The following is a 23,178-nucleotide window of genomic DNA, read 5'->3' as shown; positions in this document are numbered from 1 at the left end:
TGTCACAAGGTTAAGGCGGTGGGGTGGGGGGGGGAAGTGTTTTCTTTGGAAAAACCATGGCAACAGCTATTTCTAAGGGAACAGCTGTGCGTGTCAAGGCCGTGGGGAAGGGGCTGGGTTTTTCAATGCTCTAGATGCTTTCAAAGCAAAAGCAACAGGTACAATGGTCCTTCGCTGTACCCCTCCCCTCCAGTGCACACTGCCCCATGCCAGCCTCTTCTTCCTGATGTGAGAACTTGCATGAGAAACAGTTGTGGCACTTAGTGCAGTGAGGCTGTTATGGGATAGACTGGCACTGTGGGCTGCAGCACAGCATGGGCCTAGTGAAGCTGTGGGAGGCAGAGGCCAACCCTGACCCTGCAGCAACAACTGACCTCCAGTAACAGAAAACCAGCCCAGTGCAAGACAGTGCAAGGGGCTGGCGCAGCAAATCTAGTCATGGGGGCAGGGAAGAGAGATGATTTTAAACTCCTAATTCCTAGTGCTGAGATTGGCTGGAAGCAGTATGGAAGCTCGGCATTCAGCCCCTTAAAAAGGGAGCCCACACTGCCAACTCTAGCCCCCACAGGAACAGTGCTAATGGAGGCCGTGGCATATAGCAGATGGAAGGGCATTGGCCTTTCATCTACAGTGGTCAGTGTCAGCTTGGGAAAGGCTAGGCCTGCAACTGCAGGGGACACGGCTGGGTGAAGGCTATAGCAAGTGACAGTCAAACAATCAGTCACAGAAAAGACTGAGTTGGCTTTGGGATTCCCAACCCCATATGTTCATTCTCCAGGAAAGTTCTTATGAGCAAATGCTAGTCAACAAGGCTGTGTGCAGAAAGGGAAGTGAACACTAGTTCGACTGTATTTGCACCAGAAGCCTTTGTGAAGATTGTGGGTGGGCCGGCCCCCACTCAGAGAGCAGGGAAGTGACACACTGCAAATACCCCAGGCACCAATCATGGAAGATACAGTTAAGAGCAAACAACAGGCTGACCTAAGTTATCTCAAACCATTATGCAAATACATGCAGCGAACACAGTCATCCAAATCAAAGCCTGAACAAACAGAGAAAGGGGCAATATGTGCTGAATAAATTATTTGCTGTGACTAATGCACTGAGTCCTTGCAGGGGGTACCACATGTCAGGACTGAAGTGCAGGGAGCAAGAGCAGGACTGGAACAGTAGGGTGCATTGTGGGTCAAGATTGAGGACCATCAGCAGAGCTGCATGGGAGCCCAGGACTGGAATGATGGGGGGCTGCAGGTCAGGACTACAGAGTTCTTTAGGGCCCAGGACTCAGGTGTGCTAGCAGAACTCATGTGGAGGTAAGAGGGGTGGAATCTTGTCCAGTCTCTCTCTGTCCTTCATTTCTGCAACTGGCCAAATTGATCCAGAGAGGAGAAGATGGCATGGGGAAAACTTCTCCCTTGCTGCTATTTCAAGAAGAAATGTTTAATCTCTAAGATTAAAATGATCTCTCCTTGCAAGACAGACTCTTAATTAAGACATTTCCCTGAAGGAAGCCAAGATGGAGAGCCTGACTTCTCGGTGTTCCAGAGCATTCTGCTGTTCATTTCCCCTTCAGTTACTGCCTGAATTAGTCATCTGGAGATGGGCTTAGGCTGCCTGCTCTCAAGAGAGACCCCTCTGCACAAGTGTCATCTTCTCACAGAAACTAGGGCTGTATTTGGAATCCACTCAAATTAGGCCACACAAACCCCACCCAGGATAACCTTTGATAATTCTAATAGTCAGTGCTCCTCACTCTGTACCTTGAAGCCCAAGGCTAGAGCACAGAGCCACAGGCTGATGAGGGGAGCTCTCTATTTAGTACATATGGTTTCCTCTGTGCTCAGTCCCCCCTCCGGACTTCAGGCAGATCACCAGTTGTTGCAGGGACTTAGGGAGAAGGGCCTATTGGTGCTGAGCAGCTCTTCCACACAGGAGCTGGGGTCAGGATCAGAGGGGTGAAGTCACAATGACAACCGAATACAAATACCACTCCCGGAGTGGCTGGAGCTGGGCAGAGCAATGCTTGGGGTTGTGTTTCTAGAAAGGATGTCAGGAAATCGACCTCTGACTTCTCACAGAACATCAGCTCTGCCTGAGATGGGGTGGTAACCTGCTGTCGCCCTCCTTGCTGTTAGTAGCAAGATCCTGAGCAAACACAAACTTCTTGAATTGTTCTTTACTTCTGTTTTCTACTGGTTTATTTTTGCCACAGGGATCCATTTATGGGACCAAAGTAACATGAGGTATGGTGTTTTCCCCAGCTCATGTATGTTATTTCAAGTTCCATTAATGGCTCCCTTATACATTAAAGGCTGTGAGAAACAATACTAGAAGCTGTGTATATGCCTAGTAGTAACCAGTTGTTGATAGCTAATGTTGATGCTATTTTAAAATCCAAGGGTTGCGGGTTCTAATCCCAAGAGAGGCACATCCTCCCCGTTCCATATAGCTGTTAGTTAAATCTGCAGGTACTGCTGATCCCTGTTCTTGTACCATGCTCCACCTGTGTTATTTCTCTCCATGGGAAATCTTCAGCTCAGGTGCTGCTGCATCTTATGTGGAGTTTCTGGTTATTACTCAGTTTCTCCACTGATCTGGTGACCAAGGTGAAACTACTTGCCTGAGGATCTCACACGCGGAGTTAGACTAGAATGCAGAAACCTCCTGTCTCTCAGTCCAGGGCTCTAAGACTTTGTCCATGTGATAGGCCTCCCCTGTTGGAGGAAGCCACACCCATTTGTGATTTTAATTCACAAGACTACAGCCTCTCTTTGGTAATTGTATTTTTGTCATATAGCACGTAGCATCTCCCCACCCCACCTCACCCCAATAATGCTGAGCTGTAATTCCACACCTGCTCCCTAGTGACTTTCAGGAGAGGGAAGTGAGAAATATGACTTAGGACTTTTTGCTGCCAGGAGTAACCCACTCCAGCCTGCAGCACATTTCATTTTTTAACATCAGCCCTCTGTTTTTGTCACTGAGGCTAACTTGGTTCTCAAGAAGCCTGCGTTTGTCACTCAGGAGCATAGCAATGTCTGAGAACACACAAGTAGCTTCCAAAGCTGATGCACTGGAACTGATTTAGATTGCACTCACATTAGTGTTAGCAGCTGAGACCAATGGGGTACAAATTCCTTCAATTCACCCCACCTTAAAACATACATAAAGCAGTGTGGCTCAGGGAAAAGGACAAGGCCACGTCTCATCAAAAGTATCATTAGCCTTAACCCTCAGCCTGAAACCCCATCTGAAAACCCTCTGTCTCTTAATAGGGACAAGCCTGAAATGCCTCCTGTCCTCAGCTATGGTGGGCAAAGGTTTGATTTTCCTCCCTTTCATAAACCGAGGGCAGGCGTGACGGAGGGGCACACTCTGCCCTAGCAGCTGCAGCCTCCTTTTTCTGCTTCCCTTTCTCTTTTGTTTCAAACTTGCCCACTTCAGACTGTGCTTTGAACTAGGCTGGCTTGGCCAGAAGAGAATCCAGCTTCAGAAACCCTGCCCGGGGAGCAGTTCTGCTAGATGCAGATGTGCTAGTTAGTGGGGGGGCCGTGAACCTATATAGAGAGTTTTGGAGCTGATAAGTGTGAACTGGAGCCGTGTCTGTGCTATGACTGTATTGTAGCTGATACTGGGAATTGTCCTCTCCAGGGCGAAAAGCATGAGTCTCTAAAGCTAAAGTATGTTAAAGAGCTGGGCTTTGTAGTTGGGGGCTGGAATAGACTTGTCCTGTGTGGATCTGTTGCAGAGGGAAGAGGATGTGTAACCCACTGAACAGCCACTTTTACTCCACGCTTTCCTGTTGCTACCAGCAATACAGTTCCACTGCCAGTAACTGTAGAGGGAGTGCTTGGCCATCCATCCATGAATGTTTTAATCACTGAGTCACCTAAGCCTGCTCAGAGCAGCTCCAGATGACATAGTGGTTAAAATGGCAGTGGTTGGTGGCATCTTGTCTATATTTATAAGACTCCCACCACTGCTACTACTAGTGAAGTTATACTGGGGTAAGAAGGGAAGGAAGTTTTAGGGAGAAAAGCCTTGCACAGAAAAGGCCCTAGAGTTGCTTTTCTTTAGGCAGGTCAAAAACCCACTCTTGCTTTGTGTGTAGACTTCCCGTGTATAGCGTACAGTCACTTACAGCCAAATTTCCCATGTGGCCACTGACTTTGGGTGCCCAATTTGAGGTGCTGGGGCCTGACTCTCAGAGCTACTGATATCAAGAGGTGCAGTGGGTGCTGAGCAACTCTGAAAATTAGCCCCAAATTGTCTCAAATTGAGCACTCAAAAAGTGAGATCCTTAAAGTCAGAGGACCCTTTTGAAAATGGTTTTGTCATGCCTGCCACTTTCTGCTCACTCTCCCTTGCATGATGTAGTCACAGTTTACAATACAATTAGCAGAAGCCCTGTGTGTTTCTTCTGAAGTCAGGATACAGGACTGTTCCTGCCCTCCACTTCCTATAAGCGTGCATGATGCTGTAGGGAAAGAACAAAGACATAGCATCTCCCCTGGGGAGCTGACAGCCTAGGTTTGAGATGACATGGTGCAGGGAGAGATGACAACAGGAAAAGGAGGAGAATCAGAAAAGCCAGCCTCTGCAGTAGAGCTGGGCACATTTTTGGGGGTTGTTTTTTGGGGGGCAAAAAATGCAAATTCGGTGACACCAAATGTTTTGTAAATTTCATGTCAATTTTGCTAAATTGTTTTGGCTGAACACTCTCCACCCCTCAAAAAAAACCCTCTTTTCAAAAATGTCAAAACTGAACCTGTTTGACTTTTTTCAGAAATTTAACATTCAAGGTGTTTGGTTTGAAATGCCTTCTTATTTTTAAAAAATCAAAAATGTTTTAGAATGGCCAAACTCAAAACAAAATGTTTCTTTCAACCCCAAATGTGTATGTTTTAATTTTTTTGTTTTTTTACTTTTGGATTCACTGAAAATTTCAAAACAATTTTGTTTTCAGTTTGACCCCAAATAGTTCTGCCCCCCATCACAATTGTCTGAACTGCCAGCAAACCAGAAAATCCATTATGTGCCCAGCGCTGTTATGAAGTTGCCTGTTTTTATACTGGTTGCTGGATCCAACTCTCTTATGTTGTTCTTAGCTTAGAATGCAGATGTTTGGCAGGGGAATCATTGCTGGGGAGAATGCAGGAAGAAGTGGGTTTGAGGAGGGCATGTGAAATCTCTCCAGTTACTAACTGAGAATGCTAGCTGCTCTCAAGACAGAGAGAGAGAGAGGGATCTTGCAAGCAGGTTGTACGAATTCATTGAACATGACTTATGACACCTGCAGAGAGCACTGGAAACAGACTCCCATTGCTAAAGGAAGAGGCTGGATGGCTGACTGATTTGAGAGCTGATGCATGGCTGAACAGCTGACTGGAGACCGGATGGAGAGATGGAAAGACGGCTGGGAGAAGATATCATAAGGCAATTTTAACTGCTGGTGTCTGTCTCTGCCTGGATGACCTGAAAAACAAGCTCTCCCTGTAGCACAATGCATCTATTTTGGCTGTGGCCCGCACCTGTTTGTTCATATTGCACTGAACCCCTCTGTCTTTGGGTACATCTTCATTGCAGCTGGAGGCGAAATTTCCAGCTTGGGTAGATGTACATGTGCTAGTAGTATAGGCAGGCCAGCACAAGTAGTGGGAGGGGTTAGCTGCTCAAGTACAATCCCATCTGAGTTATTGGATGGCTCGCCCATCCCGCTGCCTGCACTGCCACAGCTACACTGCTATTTTTAGTGCACTAGCTCCATCAAAGCTAGAGCAGGTATGGCTACCCGATTTGGAAATTACACCTCAAGCTGCAGTGTAGACATACCCTTTGACTGGAGAGCTTAGATTACGCACAAGTACAACGTTAATGAAGGCTAACCCTCCAGCTACTAACCAGCTAGTGAGGTTGGGTTGGAAAGGATGGGAAGGGATAGGGTTATATTGGCCGTTGTGGTAGGTTAGGGTGTGGGGTTGTGAGGTAGGGTACAAAGAAAGTAAGCTATGAAATACAGAAGCAGATGTAGATTAGGGTTCTTACTAATTGTACATCCTCTTTATTTGATTACACTTGTCAGGTTAGGAACTTCCCTTTTCACAGCTATTGCATAGGAATGGACCACCCTGAGTTTAATCTCTTTCATATAAACTAGTGTAGAATGAGACAAGAGCTTAGTTTATAATTCTCATTGAGAAGCTGATTCAGATTTCACCACCTCTCCTTTTGTTTGCAAATGGTCTGTGAGCAACCTAGTTTTCTCAGATGTATTCATTATTTCAGATGATCTGCTGAACAACTGAAATGTGTAGTTCTAAGTCTGTAGATTCTGTGCCAGCTGTTCATAGTGAGTGTTCAGAATCTGAGCTGTGTTGCGTGGTTCCAACAGGACATGCTTGGTCATATGGTTTGTTTCTATTCCTTGATTGGATTAATGAGATTCATGGAGCCAGGTTTCCTGTGAGAACGTTTGTGATCACAAATTCAAAACTCACTTCCCACAACCATTCTCCAATATATGCTTAAAATTGCCTCTTCTTGCTGATAATCTCATTCATTTATCATGAGCACAGGAATTGCCATACCAAGGGTCCATCTAGCCTAGCAGCTGGTCTAACAGTTGCCAGCCCATCTGCTTCAGAGGAAGATGCAAGAAACCCCACAGTGGACAAATATGGAATAACATGGCTTCCTAACCCCATTAGATAGTGCCTGGCTTATGCATCGAAGCATGAGGGTCTGTATCTCTACTTTTCTAATCCTGTCTAATGTAACTGAGAATGTTCTCATTAGCCACATAATTGTCTAGCAAACACAAAACAGGCCCTGACACAGTCAAAGTAAATTGGTTTAAAAATCTGAACGGACATTTTCAGATTTTGTTTTTCCTTCTGTGTTCACCCAGCTCCATGCAGGTCAATTAAATGTTACATTTCCCTTTAAAAAACGTCGTTAAGAGACCATCACATGAAATATCCACAGTGTGAATCCAGGCTGACACTCTGGGCTGTAAGAGGGAAGCTTGCATTGCCCACCTCCCTCCGAGCAATGGAGAGTGGGCACTTCCGAGGGTATACACGTGGCCATTTTCCCTCACGTGCAGACGCACTGCAGCATTTTCCCAGTCAGATGTTTAACTATCCAAATCTACAAGTGAAAGAGCCTGTTAGCTTCAAGGGGCCCCCGTCCACTTCTCACAGCAGATCACAGAGCTGGGCTAATCAAGTCAGCAGTAACAAATCTAATTAACCTGCAGTATAATGTCTAATTTGTGCAAAGTCGTTGTGGTTATTCAGCTATAAACTCCATCCTGGATTCTAATTACAGTGAGTGGCACTGTGACATTCATTGTTAGCATCCTGGTTGTGTCCAGCCACCTTTTCCTCACTCCCCAGGTGCCCTCAATTTCACACAGACGGCTTCAGTGACTACCTGCAGCTGGTGCTATCATGGCTGTTGAGATGCTATGATTGCTCCAACCTTTGGAACATACAGTAGTCACATCCTCTGATTCCATGGCTACTCTGCCATTAAAGCCAGTTCTCATGTGCTCCAGGACCCGCAATGTCAATTTGTTGTTTCAGCCCATTCATGCAATACCTGGTGGGAGGAGCCTCTGAGGTTTTTGAATTTCCATCAGAGGTGTTGGAACTATTTCTTAAAGCTTTTTGTTTAATTTCTATGCTCTTGCCAACACTTGGAAGCTTTTCATTCAGACTGTTCCCAGGAGTGGCCTCCCTGTGACATCCCATAGCTCAGCCCAGTTGAGAGCAAGGCTCATTATTTAAATAATTTCAAAAACTATCCTCATGAGACACATTGTTCCCCCAAGAGCCTTTAAAAATTGCAAGTCAAATCTGAATGAGCAAACTGGAAAGGAACACAACTCTGATGAGTCAAGTGTAAAAGTAGAATTAGGCAGGCCACAAAAGAATTTGAAGAGCAACTAGCAAAAGACAAAAACTAACAGCAATTTTTTTTAAAATGCATCAGAAGCAGAAAGCCTGCCAAACAATCAGTAGGGCCACTGGATGATCAAGGTGCTGAAGCAGCAGTCAGTCAAGACAAGGCAGTTGTGGAGAAGCTAAATACATTTTCTGCATGGATCTTCACTGCCAAGGATGTGAGGAGATTCCCACACCTGACTGATTCTTTTTAGGTGGCAAATTTGAGGAACTGTCCAAGAGAGAAGTGTCAGTAGAGGAGGTTTTGGAACAAATTGATAATTTAAACAGCAATAAGTCACCCTAGAGTTCTGAAGGAACTCAAATATGAAATAGAATTACTAACTGTGGCATGTAACCTATTGTTTAAATCAGCTTCTCTATCAGATGACTGGAGGATAGCTAATGTAAAACCATTTTTTAAAAAAAATGGCTCCAGAAGTGATTTTTGCAATTGCAGGTTGATAAGCCTAACTTCAGTACGAGGCAAATTGATTGAAACTATAGTAAAGAACAGAATTTTTTGACACATAGATGAACACGATATGTTGGTGGAGAGTCAACACGTATTTTGTAAAAGGAAATCATGCCTCACCAATCTATTAGAATTCTTTGAGAGGGTCAACAAACAAGTAGACAAGGGTGATCCAGTGGATATAGTGTACTTTGACTTTCAGAAAGCCTTTGACAACGTCCTCACCAAAGACTCTTCAGCAAAATAAGCAGTCATAGGATAAGAGAGAGGATTGTCTCATGGCTCAGTAAGTGTTTAAAAGATAGGAAGCAAAGGATGGGAATAAATGGTCCATTTTCACAGTGGAGAGAGCTAAATAGCAGGGTCTCCCAAGGATCTGTACTGGGACCAGTGCTGTTCAACATATTCACAAATATTTACAGTGGCAAAGTTTGCAGAAGATGCAAAATTACTCAAGATAGTTAAGTACAAAGCTGACTGTGAAGAGTTACAAAGAGATCTCACAAAACTGGGTGACTGGGCAACAAAATGGCAGATGAAATCCAATAAATGCAAAATAATACACATTGGAAAACATAATCCCAACTATACATAAAAAGGATGGTGTCTAAATTAGCTGTAAATTAGCAGTCAAAAAAGCTAACAGAATGTTAGGAACCATTAGGAAAGGGCTAGATAATAAAACAGAAAGTATCATAATGTCAATCTATAAATCCACAGTACTCCCACACCTTGAATACTGCATGCAGTTCTGGTCATCCCGTCTCAAAAAAGATATATTAGAACTGGAAAAAGTACAGAGAAGGGAAACAAAAATGATTAGGGCTATGGAGCAGCTTCCATATGAGGACAGATTAAAAAGACTGGAACTGTTTATCTTGGAAAAGAGAAGATTAAGGGGGGATATGATATTTGTCTATAAAATCATGAATTGTGGAGACAGTGAATAAGAAAGTGTTATTTACCCCTTCACATAACACAAGAACCAGGGGTCACTCAATGAAATTAATAGATGGCAGGTTTAAAACAAACAAAAGGAAGTACTTGTTTACACAATGCACAGGCTACCTTTAGAACTCATTGCTAGGGGATGTTGAGAGGGCCAAAAGTATAACTGGGTTCAAAAAGAATTGCCTAAGTTCCTGGGGAATAGATCCATCAATGGTTATTAGCCAAGATGGTCAGGGACACAACCCCATGCTCTGGGTGTCCCTGAACTGCTGACTGCCAGAAGCTGGGACTGGATGACGGGATGGATTTCTCAAAATTGCCCTGTTGTGTTCATTTCCTCTGAAGCATTTGGCACCAGTCACTGTTGGAAGACAGGATACTGGGCGAGATGGAACATTTGTCTGACCTAGTATGGCCATTCTTATGTTAACCAGATGTTGTATATAGTGGCTTCTGAACTTCAGGAGTAAGCAGTGTTGATGGATGGGAAGATAGTTGTATGGTCTTATTGGAGTGATGCAGAATGAGCTACTATTGAATGTGAAAGAGCGAACTGTACAGTGTTTCCAGCTAAAACCTTCTTTCCAGGTCCTGGACCAACTGGCAACACTGCAATAGTGTAACACAAGGCCCTTCCCCTGTCAGTTGTGTTCTGGAGTGCTGAGTTCCTCTCTCTGGAGAGGGAATGATGTCTTTGGGCTAATCAGTTGGTCTTGAACCCCAACCTCAACAGCCTCCTTTTCCCATCCCAGCCAAGTTTGGTGGATATTCTGGAGAAGAGCTGGTTGGAAAATGCTATAAAGAAACTAACAACCATTGAAACATTTTGTTTTTAATTGAAACGTTTTCAACAAAATTTTCCAACCAACTTCTACTTCAGAGTGACAGCTGCAAAGCTGGACTTCTTCTCTGGCTGCAGTAGTCCTACCATTGCTGTGTTGTACATCATCCAGACCCTTCTTTACAAGTAATGCCACAGGGGAGGAGTTGCCAAGGTGAACTGCACTGCACTGAGTCTAAAGGGAAATCCAGGGTTAATACAGGCTCCTGTTTCAATAGGATGTTTCCACCCTTCTGCAAACTAGGGTAGGTATAGGACATAACAAATGTCATGGCCATGACATTCTCAGACTGTGATTTTGGATGATGCATTGTGCCATAGGTGTGGCAGCTTTGTTCCGCATGACAGTCACTTCAAGGTAGTGGGTTCATCCTTCCTAGTTCTTGATGGAGCAATAGCCTTGACTCACATGGTGTTGGCTGCTGCATTTGTAACCCACTGTTCTGTGCATATTGTCCTGATCCTCTGAGGATGAGAGTCTTCTACAGAGGAAATGGTCCTTGAGCTCAGGCTCATGATTTTAGCTTTGCAACTCCTTAGTTCAGTCCCTGGTGGATGCCAAGATGGCAGCCATCACACTTACACCTGCCATAATCCTGCTTTGCATTTCCATGGCCTTTTGCATCCAAGGATCTCAAAGCACTTTGTTAAGATTAAGAAGTCTCAAAAAAACACTATTGCCCCCTCCCCACAACAGGTAGATTTGCAGAAAGGGAAACCTGAAATGAAGTGACTTGCCTCAAAGGTGCATAGCAAGCCAGTGGCAGAACTGAGACAGAAACCAGGAGTCCTGCTTCCTACATTTCTGTAAGCCTGGGCATAAGTAATTTGCCATAGGTGACTTGCCTCATTTCTTGTTGGGCATGACTGGGAAGGTAAATGGAGCGGTAGGTAGAGACAGACTGTCTGTACTAGCTGAGATAAGTGGGAACACCCTGGTGCCATTTACAATAGACAAAATAATCCTGGAATGTAAGATGAGGTAAAGAGTATGACATGCATAGTCAGAGTATGCTGCACAGGAATTGGTTCCTGCAAAGTAACCAAGCCAATCCCGAAGCATGTCATGCAATATATAGGTAGGATGCATGTGTTATGAATGTTGGTAAAAATGTATATAAGGAAAGGTTTTTTGCTGAATAACTTTGGATGTGTTATATATCCCCGCCCCCCATGCTTGAATCTGATCAACTCCACATAGTTTTGCTGTATGCCAAGTAAAAAAATCTGAGTGACAAGATTGGAGTCAAACTAAGTTCTTGGAGAACTGAGTGGAAGAGATCTTGGAGCAACCCCAACAGTTTCTTGCTATTGTAGTCAGCTCTTTGGGGCAGGGACTGTCTTTTCATGCTGTATTTATACAGTGCCTAGCTCAATGGCTGGGGCTATGGTGATACAAATAATAAATAATAATAGTGTATTTATCAAATGTCTTTGGGATTTTTGGAAATTGAACTTGTGTCATCAAAGGCTGTAAAAGAACCTGTTGTATCTCAGACAGATACTTTCAGCTAGAATGACCTTTCTTTCAGATCAAGAGAACAACAAAACAAGAAAGAAGTCTTCATGAGAGAGAGTGTGAGAGCACAGTGTGTGTGTGAGACTTTGCTATAACAGTCTGTATTGAGTTTTGGAACAAAATGGCTGCAGGGCACTGCACACAAGGAATGTACATATTAGAAATTTAAAGGAGCAGTATACAAATAGCCATAGTCATATACACAGCTAGATACAGGGGGACATTTATTTTCAAAAGGGTATCTTCTCTTTTGTAGATACAGCTTGTACCTCTTACTTCAGCTGCATTTCAACGGCAAACTGGAGCACTTGTAACGCCGACAGACCCCAGTCGTTGGCGGGCAGGATCGAATCTGGGACCTCTGGAGCTCAGTGCATGAGCCTCTACCGCATGAACTAAAAGCCAACTGGCTGTTAACTAAGGCTGTAGAGCAAGCTCCTTAATCTCTCTCTCGCTCGCTCATATAAAGAGAAATCAAGACACCCGTTAGTTCACAGAGGAACCTGTGCTGCCTCCTTTGGCAAACCCTGGGTCTCTACCTGTAAAGTCGTGGTTTCATTAGACTCCTCCAAGTTCCCCACTACACCCCCGAGCTATGTACTCTGTGGCTTCTGAGCCTGGTTTTTTGTTTATTTTTGGTAGTTTTTTTTTAATTCAGGAAAGTTGGCTTGTTGCATTGCTGGTGGGAAGTGGGGAAAAGGAAGAGAAAGAGCTGATTTCTTTTCTTTTTTTAAAAGGAATTAAAAAGTGGCAGTGCTAGTGAAGGGTAATTATCCCTCTGTTCCAACTAAAATACAATTAAGGCAGCTCTCCGTGAGCCCCCGGGATATTGTGGTTTACTAATTAACAAGCGGATATGCTGTGGCCCCTGTCAGGGCAATTACAGCACGAGACAGGATTCAGGAGTTCTAATTACACATCAGTCTGCGACACACGCTGCAATACAAATTAACAAGGGGCCCTGGCTGGCATTAAAGGGAGCTTACCTAGCAAGTGATTACTGCCAGCCAACAAGCAATGGGAGTCTGGGAAGGGGCATGAAGCTGACGCAGACTCTGACCCCGAGCCGAGGCAGGGAGAATACCTGGGCTCCGTTGGAGGCTGAGCTCAGAGCAGGATTTCGTTGGAGCATTTTCATCCTCATTGTTGTGATTTCCCACCCACCGTATTTGTGGGTTTGGATTTTCAAAGCCAAAATTGCTAATCAGAGCAATAAATAAGATGGGGCTAAATGCTGTGTCTCTCCCATTCGCTGTATATGTACAGCACTTGTGTAGAATACATGCTGACGGCCAGTGGGATATGAGAATGATTCCTCATGTCTGGAAGGGCCTTTAGCGACTCGTGTATGGTGGAGTGAAACCATGGACCAAACCACTCTAGCGACTGAAACATATAGCTGGCCTTGGCTGCAGGATGGGGTTATTTTTCTTACAAGGTATTTGTAGAGCAAGTTTTATATTTTTAAATCCCATCTGCGATGTTCAGGGAGGGGTGTGCCTGCTGGACACTCTGAAGTTGTACCTTGTAAAGTTGGTGCATCCATAGTGCTGGTGCTCTTGCCTGGGTGCTGCTACCAGCGGAAGAAATGCTGATAGGCTTTCATCCTCAGTGACCTTTTTATTTTTATTTTATTGTGGCCACCTGCTGGAGGCAGTACTTCCAGAAAAGGAGTCAGATCTCCTTGGGTCAGGGAGTCTGGGAGGTTAGGTGGAGATTTTGATTCTGGTGAAAATCTGGTGAGGGTTGATGTGAACATGAAGTTCTTCAGCTGAGAGAGGAAGGACAATATTTAATGGCCCTTACCAGCAGAAGACCAGTCCCCAAGTTTTCCTGTGACAGCATTTCAGGCTGGGACAGGCATGTGGGGCTTTGATTCCTCTCGCCCTTAAGTGTGGCTGTGGAGTAATTCCATTGAAGGCATTGTGGTTATACCAGCATAAGGGAGAGGAGAATCCAGCCTGGGAGTTTTGCCATGTGGATGCTTGGACAGTGCAGACAGTCCAATACAGCTCAGCGCTATGTACTTCATTACCTGGTCTCAGTACCTGGGACATAACACTGGAATGAGCATCACACACAGCCCCTGTCCATACTGCTTTTACCCATATTGGAAAAATGATTTCACACCATTAAAGTATGGCAGGTTTTGGGTCTATGCCCAATATGACTACAGTGTTCGGAAACCATGTGACTAGTTACTTGGAGGAAGCCAACAGCCTGACTCTTTATATTGTTATTTAGTATTTATCTGTGTACAGTGCCAATCTGTCTGTCCACTATGGGCAGAAAACTCATGATCCAGCCCTGCCAGCAATAGCCATGCTGGAAAGCTGGCTTGAGTCATGGTTTTGGTATCATAGTGCTGGAGACCCATTTGGGAGAGGGGATTGCAGGCCCTATCCACAATCAGAATTGCACCCAGACTGACCTAAACTTTGAGGGTTTCAAAGGCAGATTAAGCAGACAGGCTCTTTCTGCTGTTGCTTCACTGAGCCTCTCGCTAAGAGGCTCAGGACATATTTCATTTAATTCAACAATAACACAAAATATATGTAACCCTCCACTCCAGCTGAGCTCCAGCAAATGAGATTTGCAAACAGCTAGCAGAGCATCCATCAGGCCTGCAAGCAGCTGGCATCCGACAAAGGAAAAGGATTCTCTGCTCTGTCCCCTGAATAAAAGAAGTTGCTACCTCCGAGGACATGTTACTCAGCTGCTGTTCAGCTCTGCAGAGAAACCCCATCAAGGCAGCAGGAAGAGGGTGGAGGAGAGGAGGAGGCTGGAAGGGCCTCGGAAGGTATTTGTCCCACAGCAATTACTGCTCCGTTCTGTTGTGGCTCCGGATGTTCTGCTTGAGCCACGTACAGGGGCCTGGAAGAGAGTGGGGTAGGACTATGCATTCTGTTGGGATGGGGTGGAATGGAAGGTCCGGTGAGTGCCACGCGGTAAAAGGATTTAACCGAGAGTGCACATTTCCCGATTGCTGAGCTTCTTCCACTCTGACAAGCATGTGTCCCACAATCTCTCAGAGCGCCCCAAACGCGCCCTCTGTCTGCAGCTGCTGGTTACTGCCCCTCCGCTCTCTCATCCTTGCAAGACAAAGAGCCCCACCGGATTCCCTTACCCAGCTGTCTGTTCCCTTGTTCTCTCTCTCCATCCCTGCCTAGACTTTTGGCCTGAACTTGCCTCCCTTTCCAACATGAGACCAGACCTCAGCAACCTCCCCACCTATTGCTAACTCCACCTGACACCCTCCCTAGCCATTAGAGTGATCTGGTTCTATGGTCTGTCCATCTGAGAGCTAAAGGGGTGGGGATAGATGGGGTCTGTGGTCAAATGACTTCCTTTGGTGCCCGTTGTGAAGCATGTGTCTAGAACAATTTGGCACAAACCTCCACCGGGGGATGGGGAAAAAAACCCATCACAAGCAGAGCCGGGCATTTTCATCCCCGCTAGGATGCATGAATCATTCCTTGAATGAATGCGCAGCTGAACCGGGGCCTTTGCTCCAATAGGACAGTTATCCCAATGTACTTCCCTCCCTCTGCATGCTGAACCCTCTCTCCTGCATTGCCCCTTTCAGCATTCCAGAGGAGACCGGGCTCAGTCATGCCCTGCTGAGCTCCATTGCTGCTCTCCCTTCCACAAGGGATGTAGTACAGGAAGATAGTGAGCTGCTGGCCTCTTGGGACCTGGGGAGTGACATGGCTGGCAGGCAAAGGCTGCATAGGGTGAGGTTGAAGAGGGGACTTTAGTGCCCTTCCCCTTGTGTGGAGTAAGGGACTCAATTGGTCTTTCATGGGACCTCAAGCTACCAGAGTTCTCTCCTTGAGCTGCCACTGTGGGGGATAGCAGGGGTGTGTCTGGGGAAGGCAGCCCTAGAATAATCATTGTGGGAAATTGCATATGATGGGATAATGGATGGATCCACCCAGTCAGCAAGAAATAATTAGCTTGCATCCACGGATTTTCTGGACCCAGTGAGTTTTGTGAGCTGGAAGCGGGGGCACTGTTTGAATGGGGATCAGATTTCAGGGGCAGGGGTGAGCAGGGGAGACTAGGAAACAAACAATTTACACTTTGCAAAATATACACGGGAAATTGCTGCAAGTTTTGGATAGTGTGATGCTTCAGGCTGGCTCCCAGAATTCCCTTAGACTCCCTAGCAATCCTGTGAAGTCAACATGGGTTTGGAATAGGGGGTTAGTTTGTTTTTTGTTTTTAATTGAACCAAAGCAGAGCTTGGCTGTGGCTGCTGCATGTGCACACACGCACACACGCACACACACACACGCCTACTTGCTTCCTCTCGTCTACGGCTCAGCAACACAGTTATCCATTGGCCACCTCTGGTGCAAAGCAACAACAGTGGGGGAGGGGGGACAGCGTACATGGCCTCATTCAGAAGTCCCAGAATAAATCTCATTAACAAATGCAATTAATGGGAGCTGAGCCCCATCCCCCTACCCACCCCAGACAGAGCCATACATAAAAATAACTGTTTTTACACAGCAGGCGCAGCCTGGCTTATCGCTGCAGACAGGAAATTATAGCGCAGAGCTGCACGTTTCACTTTTAATAACTTTGGCAATAAAGCGTCTTGTCAAACGAGGCTGAGACAGTGTGATAATGAAGCTTCCGCAAGGCCCATAATTGTACACTGTTCTCCAAGGGCTGAGCCAGCAAAGTGGGGCAGTTGGGAGGGTCACCTGCTTTCCACCCCACGTGGGATGCCCCAGCAGCAATAGGGCACTTCCACCCCTAATTCCTAAAACTATGTTAATCCAGCCACCCTGTCCCTTGAGGGCAAAGGCAGGATTGTTCCTCCTCCTCTGTGGTGCTCGTGGTATTGTCTTCCTCTCCCCCATGTACCCAATACCAGCACTCTGCTCCGTCTGAAATCAAATGTCTCTTGGCAACCTCTCCCCCAGCATTGCAATGCCGTGATACTCTGCAAGGTGTCATCTTCTCCCTCAGACCTGATCAGATGAGATGGCCTGTGCTTGCTCCTGGCTTTGTGGCTTCCTCCACCGTGTTCAGCACACCAGGAAGGCTGCACTTGGTGTCTGTATATCTAAGGGCAAGGAGGGATGGTGCCACAGAGAGAGAGAGGTAGTTATTGCTGTGGGTGAGTGAAAGGATGCAGTAGGATCTCTCTCTGCAGGGCATAGCCCTGTGCAGAGAGTCCGCAGCTGACCAGCATTAGCCATCTTTATGGCTGCTCTATGTGCTGCCCAATAGAGTTTCCTCTGCCTCCATCAGGAGGAACACAATCTCCCTTGCACTTGGCTCTTCCTCTGCACATGGCAACTCAATAAAAAGCTTCAGGCTGCAGCCGCAGCGGGATTATCAAGGATGTGAGGCAGTTGGACGGAGATGGGAAAAAGAGGTGGGAAAAGTGCTAGGCCCTGGCAACTACTGACCCATCAGCATACCCCTACTCCTTGCTGAGGTCATCATCCGCTAGAGATGCTTACCTAGACATAAACTGTTGGCTTCCATGGTTGATGTCTCTGTTCAGTTAATATTTACGGCTTCTTCTCACACCTGCCATTAGCTGTCCGTATACAGCAGTGACCTCTCGGCTGGACTTCTTGCCTTCCTGCTCTTGAGCTTGTGGTTGACTGACACCATGAGACAAGCTGCCAGCCTGAGTCCAGGTCCTCGCGGGCATGTGTCCACCTCACCACATACCACTGACACCTTTGCTGCCCATCTTAGCAGAGGGGCCATGGAGACTGAACTCTCCTGCCATCTGCAGAAGTGGCCCCTCCAGGTCAGGGATGGAGGCAGATGGCCCAAGGGCAATGTGGGGAGAAGGAGAGTTCTCAATATCACCTCCTGTGCTGTACCTCTCCTATGGAGTAACAGGAGAATTCAGTCTCCAGCACTCATTATAGATTCATAGGTTTTTAAGACCAGAAGGGACTCTTAGTTCATCTAGTCTGTCCTCCTGCATAACACAGGCAATAGAGCCTCCCCCAGTAATAGCTGCATCAAGCCCATAACGTATGGTTGAGCTAGAGCAGATCTTCTAGAAAGACGTCCCGTCTTTGTCCATCTGTGATTGACATTGCTGTCAATCCAGCGCTGACATTGATGGTAATAATAACAATGGGGAAACCCTCCTGTTCACCCATAAGCAACTGACTGATGACCCAGCTTCCAAGGCAGCTCCCTGAGCAGCAACCAGTCCATTTATCACAGCGGGAGTCTGAAAGGGGAATGCTTCTCTTTTAATTGCCCAGCCCTGTTCTTTGGATCACTTCTTGCTCAATAATCTTGCCTCCCTCCCACAGATGCGTGTCCCGGCTGTTTAGCTCTACATCACAGGGCAATCAGTGTGTGCTCAGTGCACCCAGCAGGTACGGCAGGGGCACGGGGAGAGCATGTGGTGGCTGTGTTGAAGGAAAACGAGCATAGGGAAAGATGGAGGCTCAGGGAATGAGACTGGAGCATTTAATTAGGGAGCTAGTGGTGTAGGCCTGGGCTGGAGAAGACAGGAGATGTGGCGTCTGAAGAGTCATGTAGTCAGCGAGTGGCAGAGACACTGGGGGTAGCAGGAGGGCAAAACTTACCACCCATTGTAGTTGCCACTTCATGCTGAACAGTCTGTTACCTCCAAACTAGGAATCCTTGTATCACTTCTTGGGGCTTTTATTTGTCTGGTCTTTCTGAAGAAAACTCACTCTGATGGAGTCCTCCTGCTGCTCACACCTGCCTCCAGGCTCGTTACTTAGCTTCATCTCAACTTTCTCCTCTGTTCCTCTGCTGCTGCCCCCCTGCTCCATACTGCCCCCTTCCAATCACTGAAACCCCTCCACATCCTCTCTCTCCCTCTGTTTTCATTTGTAGCCCCTGTGGGACACAGAATGGCCTTCTTAACTATACCTGCCTGCCGATGTGATGGGTGACTGCGGGGGCTGCTGGAAGAAAGCCCCGCTCCTGGGTTCTGTAACTCTGCTGAGCCACAGTTGACTGGAAGATGCCGTGGTGCCCTACAGACCCCAGGGACATTCAGGGTCCCTACAGAAGCCCTAGTCCAGTAGGTCCAAGAAATTTGGGTAGGTCTGGAGCACAGGGCCTTCCCCCTCCTCTGTGCCGCCTTCCCCTCCAAGATGTGAACTGGGCCCCTCTTCATTCTCAGACACTAAGCTAACAGGAAGCAGGGGCCAGGGCATCTTTGCTGAGCTGGCTCACCCTCGTCCTAACCACCTTCCCTCCCTGCTGGCTAGTCCCAATTGCCAGGCATTGCTTTTGCAGGCTGGGAAACAAGCAGAGGTACACCATGGTTCTGGTCAACCTGCTATATGTGTTAAAACTACACACTGGGATGTTACCACCTGTTAGCTAGCATTTGGTTAAAAATCACCTCTTTTCCCAGTGAAGGCACCCCCCTACGGGCGACTGCATGAAGCTTGATTCGTTAATGTTTGTAAAATAGCTGAGATCCTTCCATGAATGTTGGTCCAAAAGGACAAAACATTGTTATTGGCATTTCACTTTAAGAATGCCTGTCTGTCCCCATGAAGTGCACTTCCCCCTTCACTCCTGGCACTACAGACCCCTCCAGAATGACCCCTGGGATGGTGGGCTCTGGAAATGGCAAAGCTAGGTCCTGCATGTACACAAGTCTGTGACTGCCTAACACAGCGAAGGCCAGTGAGAGACGATATGTAATGGGACGATCTACAGCAGCTCTGCTTGGACTCCATAGGCAGTGCTCCAGGTTCTCGCTAATAACTTCTTTAGGAGACAAAATGAGACTCGTCCAGGCTGGGATTGAGAAATGAAGCATTTTGGAGTCACAGCAGGAACGTGCTGCTGTTGTTGGAGCTCTCTGCCCATTGCCTGGCTCCCTGGGCAGGGAGGAGGCATTGTTATCTGGCATTAGCACTCTCAGGGACTTTACCTGGAATTACTGATCCACATTCATAAACATGATCATGCTAATTGTCTGCTACAGCAGCCGCGCTCGACCGTCGCTGCCTCCTCCCTGTGCTGGGACATCGCATGTATTCATTTCCATTCTCAATCCAAATGTCAAGATGTCTTTATTCCACAGCCTACTTTGATTAAAGAGGACAGGAGGAGGCTAGAGACAGAAAGAGAGAAATGCAGGGACAGCAGAAACAGACAAGGACAATGGACTAAACTGTGACCTGGTATAAGCCAGTGCATCTCCATTGACTTCAGCTGAGTTGCACCTGCTTCCACTAGGCCTGAATTTGGCCCAGTGACAGAGCATGTCTGGAATATTGGTCTAATAACCACTGACAAACTTTCCTTTGCCTTCAAGCCCAAGAGCATTACAGACCAATATTCTGCAGAATCCAGGTGTGATGAGTCATGTACACAATGTGAATAGCTTCTGTCTAAATAGCAAGGATTATGGTGTAACAATTAAAATATTGCAGTACAGGAAATGGCTAGCGATCAACAACCAAGCCATCCAAACTCATCTAGCCTTCTAAGATCACACTTGCTTCTTTCTCACTCTGAGCCAGGCCAATTATTTGTAGTGAATTATTCATTCTACAAATTTAGCTCTTTATTCTATCCACGATCTACTCAGTTTTACAGTTTTGTTCATTATTCAAGATTGTTCAAATGCTTTACGGAAATATATCTCAGCCTCTGGGTTCTATGTAAATGATTCACCTTTGCTTCTTTGTGCTGACTGATCACTTAATTCACATGGCTTAGTCTTTTATTTCTGATTGGATCACTGAAACTTTCCCGGACCAGAGGAAGGGAAATGACAGATTTCAAGAGGGTGAGGTGAACATATCTATCCTGCACCAACTTTCACACGGACATGAGGAATCATGAACTTTCACTTTCCACAAACATGCTTGGGAACAAAGGAAGCTCACTTCTCTGAATGTGTGCTGAAAAAAGGGGGACACAAATGTCCTCAAAGTTAATGTGCAGTCAGATAAGTGCAGGTAGGCTGCTGCACTCACACAGACGACAATGAAGTCTGTAGGCATTGGGGGCCACATGCATTGGTCGAATTGCAGGATCAGGGCCGTAATCTGAACAAATGGTTTTTGCATAGTTCACCCAGGTCTAGTCTGGATGGTGGATGCAAAGTGACAGCTGTGTGACTGCTTTCCTGTATCCTTTCTGAAACATAAAACCAGGTAAGATGTGCTCAGGGGGCAATTGCAGCTTAAAATTAGCTCTGAGCTCTTGTTAATAACGACATAATACAGGAAATGCAGAATAAAAATTGTGGTTAGTCAAATAAGCTGAATCCACTGTATTCAAATGTAAAGCAATTCTGACTTTTCTGTTTCCATGCCTGTGAGCAAGTGGACAGCTGGAATGCAGATTGTTTGGGGGCATATGACCTAAGTGTCCCCTCGCAATCTAAGCAATAAATAACAGGCTTGTAAAACTGCAAAAGGCTGTTTTCACAACTGCTTGTGCAAGGGTTTCTTTGCAATTAAAAGGAAGGGTTATAACTTTGCATGAACTTGTGCAAATTGCATGCTCTTTTAATATATAGGGTTTGCAAAACAAGACCTCTGAGCAAAGATTAAGAGAAATGGATGTGTTTGGTCTCACAAACGCTGACTGATAAGGTCTTATAAATTCAGAAAGGGATGTGTTAGAGGAAAAGAATCCATTAGTCTTGTTAGTCCATCAGAACAGAACAACAGTGATGGGCTTAAACTGCAGTAGGGAAATTTTGGGTTACATTTTAGGAAAACCTCTATGACTGGGTGCAGTTGAGGAAGTTGGTTATGGCTGCCTGATCCTGGGGTTAGTTCTACAATCTACAATTCTGGCAATTCCCTCCCTCTGAGGAGAGCCAACCTTTTTCAGGCTGGCAATGCAAAGAGGCTGCAGGATCTGGTCCTCCAACTCTAAGACCAGTTTGGTTCTGGGAAGAAGCTGATGAGAGATGCAGTGAAATCACCAGCACTGGAAATGCTCAAGGCTAGATGCCCACCTATGGTGGACTGAATCAGGTGAGAATTAACTTAGTCCTGGCTTGGAGACCCTGCTACCTGTCTCTGGCAACCCAAAGGATTCTGAGCCTTTCTATTTGAAATAATGTCTGTGGCTATTCCACTTTCCCAACAAGTTCCTTTGAGTGAAGAGACGACCTCTTACAGAGGAGAGAGGCACTCACTAGAGCCATAGAAAGAGGGAGTCTCAGAGTCTATGGGTTTGCCATTGACTTCAATAGAGCCAGGATTTTCACCCTATGTGAACTACTGATTTACCAAGGGATTGTGCCTAATTTCTTAGTCAGGCACCACTGTGTGTGTGTGCATAAACCTGAAGCGCGGCATACAAGGCAGGGGATGTCAATGCACTCGTTAACATCAACATGATCTTAACAAGAGTTTGCACCAAGTTACCAGCAGTTACCGATCATGGACGGATTCAGGGGATCATTAAATTAGGGTACGTCTACACCAGAAATTAAGGTGCTATTATAGTGCAGGTAAGCTGGCTGTCTAGCCTTGAACATTTCCAAGAGTTTGCACAGCTTTGCTGGCTGGAGAAGCCAGGATATGTATATCGCTCTGTACCTCCCAGCTGTGTGCGGGAACCAAGGAACAATAGCCCATTTCTGCTAGCTGCAGTGTACATGTAATTTCTTCCTGATGTACTTTCTACCAATCTCATTTCCAATGGCAGCTGCTGGTAACTCCGTGCAATTTTTCTCAACTGTCTTGGTGCACCTGGTATTTCTGCAGACAAGAGTGTTGAAGGACGAGACTGCTGTCTCCTGCGGAAAGAATCCTCTCAGGTACATTAACTGCACTTTCCAGGCCACTGAGGAAGACATGGCAGCATTATATAAAGGTCACAAAATGCTACCAACCTGCTGGCTGCTTTTGAGCTGGAACAAAAGGAGGTGGTGGAGAGAGAAAGAGACACAGAGCAATAGTTCTCACATGATCTCAGCCCCGTAAATAGCTCTGCCATGGAAAAACTAGAGCTGAGCCTGTATTTCCCAAAATATTATTTATGGAATAAATGTGATCTGTTCTTCTGCTCACATAATATCCGTGCCCTGATGATGGTTCCCAAATGTAGTCATTATCCTAAATAAATCCACTTTTTCAAATTTATTTCCCCATACAGACTGGTCTGCAACAGTCCCCTGTGAGTGTCCAGTATGCACTATTCAGGCAGTGAGGGCTAGCTGTGATTGGCCAGGTAAGTCACATGATCCCGGGCTTGTTTCTCTCCTCTGATAGGGTGAGCCTGAAAGCACTTCCTTTGCAATTCCGTGACTAGTAAATTAAGAAATCAGTTTCTGTAGAGGTCTGTGCATGCCTTCCACGAACGCCTGCGCCAGGAAAACTCAGCTGCATTCATGGTCATGGTCATGGAAAGTGACCACAAAGGGTGCTTGAATGGAAACTCAAGGACCAAATTCTGCTCTGATTTACAACGGTGCAAACCATGAGTAACT

The 23,178-nt window shown here is 46.1% G+C and overlaps 1 long non-coding RNA gene across 1 annotated transcript in view; it reads left to right on the top strand.

The window, feature by feature from the left end:
• Positions 1-20,989, top strand: part of LOC144270891 (uncharacterized) — a 54,654-nt gene extending 33,665 nt beyond the window's left edge. Inside the window, exon 6 of the long non-coding RNA XR_013347269.1 lies at positions 18,591-20,989. This is a non-coding gene — a long non-coding RNA (uncharacterized LOC144270891). The remainder of the gene's footprint in view (positions 1-18,590) is intronic.
• The last annotated feature ends 2,189 nt before the right edge of the window (positions 20,990-23,178 follow it).

Source organism: Eretmochelys imbricata, chromosome 10, assembly GCF_965152235.1.
Source record: "Eretmochelys imbricata isolate rEreImb1 chromosome 10, rEreImb1.hap1, whole genome shotgun sequence".
In the NCBI taxonomy this organism is placed as follows: Eukaryota; Metazoa; Chordata; order Testudines; family Cheloniidae; genus Eretmochelys; species Eretmochelys imbricata.
Note: the sequence above shows the minus strand (reverse complement) of the source record. Positions and strands in the feature narration are given on the sequence as shown.